Here is a 4,077-nt window from a genome sequence, read left to right as displayed (position 1 = left end):
CGTCCGTCGCACTCACGGTCATGAGTTTGGTTCGCTTTTCCTGATAGGCTTCAAAGGATGTCCGGGTCTTGGACAAGAGAATCCAAGGGGAGCGGTGAGACAATACCAGGTGAGCTCAGCAAGGTTAAGAATAAATGCCTCTGGGGTCATGACAGATTTCAGGTTCGTTTTAAGAATAGGCTTTGATGTTGCTGTCGGTAGCTGGGTGCTTGAGTGGAATAAGTTGCATTTGGCGGAGAGCCGGCATTTCCCTATTTTCTGGGATAAAGCAGGAGAAAGGGCTACTAGAAGGAAAGATCCCCGACAACAATGCTTTTTGCTGACATGGTTCCAGGCCAAGGCAAACCAAGACTAGGCGAAAGGCAATAGGCGATGTTCCAAAGTCGACTGCTCTCCTTCTCCTTGAAAAGTACTATTCGGGGTGTGAAGGAAGACGAGGCGGATCCTTAGAATAGTATTCCACGACCTCTCTATCTGTAAAGGTAAAGTACCCCTGGGATGAGACTTGTTGACTGCTAGACTGCTTTCCCTGGTTCCGGTTTCCCTGGTTCCGGTTTACCTGTCTAAGGTGGTATGGCATTGGTGTGTATATCAAAAAGAAGATCACGGCTCTATCTTTTGAGGAAGAAATCTATAGAGAGGAATCGAATCCCCTATATGAGTCCTGGGTGGGATTGCTTTTCATATCCCTATTTTGGACCAGAAGATTAGGAATTCCTACTCCATGTAGTGCACTCGCTCGCCTTCGGGTTAGGTAGGAGTTCGTCGCTAAATCAATTGCGAAATGACCTCCTTCCAATCCTTTCCCTTAGTTGCTAACGGAAACCTTGTCCTCCAATCCCCTTCCAAAAAAGCGTATTCTGACTTTGATACTGACTTTGCTAGCTATTTCTGTGCTTCGATCATTCAGAATCATGTGGATGAAGAAATGTGTGGGTTGCATTCAAGCTTGTTTAAGGTGCCCACCTCAGCACTACCTACTAGTAGGCTCTGGCAAGACCTCCCGGGGCGCGACTCCAAGACCTCTTATGCCGACTCGGATCTTTCCTTTGCTTCTCTTGAGCCGAATGTGGGTGGCTAGGGGTTGTGGCTAATTCGGCCAAGAAATACAGATTCGAAAAAACGATCTAAGAGGCCATGATTGATGGATACGGAATGGGAGATAGCATCTTGGATGTCCCAACCCCCTAGAGCATGAGTGAAAGTAGATTTCGATGACTCAGAACAGGCCTTCTAGCGAAGATTGGATATCATAGTATATAAGAGGATCCACTGGATATCTTAGTATATAAGAGGATCTACTATAAGTATAGGTATTAGCTTTAATGATACCGGATCCAGGAGAGTGTCGCATATCCGCAGTTAGTAAGAAAGCAGCAAATCCTTCTCACTTTCTTTCTTTTTGACATATGAAGAATAGCCGCAACGTTTCGCTTTCGTAGTCAAGGCTCGCTTAGGTGGTGAGTATCTAATCTTGGTAATAAGGTTCCCGGGTCAGAGAAGCGCACCCGAACTGAACCGAAGCTGCTTTCCTCACTCTATTTCATTACCTATTAACCTCTAGCTCTCCGCTTCCCTTAACGCTTAACTCTATGCGGGGCTTTCACATCCAAAGGATGCACGGAGTGTTGTTGCCACCAGTCACTTAAGTCCCGTGGGCCCCAACCAACCCAAAGAGAAAGATCATCAAAGAGCATTCAGTTGACTGATCGTAGACCTTCCTTCGCTAAAGAATAAGCCCTACCTCCTAGCTCACCATGCATGCCGATCTTATTCGTAACCGCTCTTCGTACGCTCACAAGCAAATAGAGCTAGTCCTCGCTAATTAGACTCTCATAAGATAGTCTTGCCTAATGTATGCTACGTCGTTAGCCTTGTTCTTCCTTCCAACCTTGACCACTTTTCTGGAATGGAATTATTCGAAATCCCCCTACTCTTCTCTGAAGGCAGTCGAGGGAAGCGGGTTATGGGATGAGCAGCTAAGGCCGTTTCTTAAAGTACTTAGCAGAAAGCAGGCTTCCGCACACCAGAATAGAATTGCCTTGAGAATGAGAGTAAAGGACCTAAAGTGTACCTCCTGGGGTCAGTGTAAGGCCCATAATTGACAACGAATAGAAGACTGACACACAAAGGGAAGTAACTGCTACTACCCCACGGAACAAAGACAAAATAATGACGGGGTTGGGTGTGAGCATTTCCAATCTACTAGCAAGAAGCATAGTACTTAAAGAAAGGCCGGCTTCCATATATGAAACTATTCCAGCTCTTCTCCTCTTCCTTCTCTTCTCTGTGGATTGGAGCTTGTTCATTAGAATCCGAGCCGATGGCAAATAAATGCCCTTAGAATCATTAGTGATATAGAGTGAACTTCAACCTATAGGTATTTTCAAAAGACAAAAGAAAGAAGAAACCTCGAAAGGAAGCTTTTATTGAGCTTGTTCCTCGAAAGGAAGCTTTTATTGAGCTTGTTCTTGTCCCCGAAGATGGCGACATCTTTGACACTTCCTTAAATCTCGACCTTCCGAAGCTTGTAGGTGGTGTAAAGTAAATAAGGCCTTTCTCATATCCCAGTACAAGTACGTTTGCAAGAGCTGGGATTAGAAAAGCAACATCCCCGAGCCGAGGACTTCGAAGCTCCTGGGAACAGAGAAGCTACATAATGAAATCTTGTTGTCACACAGAAAAGGTTAGCGAAGCTAGACAGAAGACTTATTAAGTTACCTGAAAGAGGAGTTAAGGGTGCTCCTGTTGAGAAAAAGGGTAGACTGGGAATTGAGAGGTGTCAGCTCTCGAAGCAGGGGGTCGAGCAAGTTACCACTCATAGGGTGCGGGAAACATGCTTCTCGCATGCCGGCTCTAGCTTAGGGCCTGAGATCCTAGAGCAAGCGGGAGGCGAAACAGCGGAGAGAGGAATAGAACTAGCTCAGCAAATGGTTGAACCTCATACTATAGATATTGACACCGATTTGGCAAAAAGGGTCCGAGAAGATCATATAATACGATAATTTCATATCAAACATTTCATATAAGACAATTTCATCTAATAAGAGAAAGGCGTGCAAGGTAAAAAGAAGGTTGGAAAGCTGTAGGCCCGGTCCAGTGTTCGGCGCCCATTTGTTCTTTAAGGAAGCAAAAGCGGTATTGTTAATAATTCAGATATGTGTGTGGATAGCTTCATTCTTTTCTTGTTCCGTTGTTTGTTCACTTGTTTGCTTGTTCTCCGGACTCTCCAACCTGAAAATCACTCTGCTTTAGCAAGCATCAAAACGTTAAGGCGTCGTTAGCTGGTTGCTTTTCTTTGATGCCTGGCTTATCACACTACACTGGTACAAGAGATCAGCGGTGGATCGGGTGACTCTTCTTCATTCAATCGAGCAGACCTTTGATGTAATAAGTAAGGGTTCCACAGTAAATACAAATAGATTATATAACCATGTGCCTCAATTCAACAACAAGAGCTTTATTCGGGGCTGGCTGTAAACCCTAAAACGAGAAAGATGAAGTTCCAGCCTAAACGGAGTTGTGGTCCAAGCAACGTAACTGAGCCTACATTATCCCTTTGAGAGTAAGTAGTGTGCTTTTACTGAGATCTATACTGATAACGCCAAATTCCATTCGAAAATAGGTGTGTGTCTTTCGCTAGTAGAAACGGATAACGCCAAATTCCATTCTGAATTATGAAAGGCAGGGGCGATAGTCTCAACTCTGATAACAGTGCTGTGCCTCAATTCGATTCAACATACTTTCCGGCGGGTGCCTTATAGAGAGAGAGAGTGAGTTAGGAAGCAATACCGTTTGTTTACCATATTCCATTTTCTATATTGTGCAAGATAGATAGATAGATGATTTGAAATAAGTCTCAGAAGAAGAAAGTTGACTGAGCACTGGCCAAACTGTTGTTGCTTGAGAAGTAAGGAATTAGGTTCAATAATGACAAGCATAGGTACACTAATAAGATAAAACAAGCCAAGCACCTATAGCTATTCTCACTTAAAGCAAGCAGTTCGTTTACTCCATTCTATATTATGCGACTTCTTATTCTTTTGTATTTCATTCCCCTTAATTAAAGCAAGGTGT

The 4,077-nt window shown here is 44.0% G+C and overlaps 1 long non-coding RNA gene across 1 annotated transcript; it reads right to left on the bottom strand.

Annotated features, from left to right (window-relative positions):
• Positions 1 to 2,324: 2,324 nt before the first annotated feature.
• On the bottom strand, positions 2,325 to 3,185 carry LOC135623728 (uncharacterized). Its single transcript, XR_010491469.1, has 2 exons — positions 2,722 to 3,185; positions 2,325 to 2,637 (listed from the first exon to the last, which is right to left on the bottom strand). It is a non-coding gene; the product is annotated as an uncharacterized LOC135623728 (long non-coding RNA).
• Between the last annotated feature and the right edge of the window lie 892 nt (positions 3,186 to 4,077).

Source organism: Musa acuminata, chromosome BXJ1-3 (genome assembly GCF_036884655.1).
Source record: "Musa acuminata AAA Group cultivar baxijiao chromosome BXJ1-3, Cavendish_Baxijiao_AAA, whole genome shotgun sequence".
Lineage (NCBI taxonomy): Eukaryota > Viridiplantae > Streptophyta > Magnoliopsida > Zingiberales > Musaceae > Musa > Musa acuminata.
This window is presented reverse-complemented; position numbering and strand designations above follow the sequence as displayed.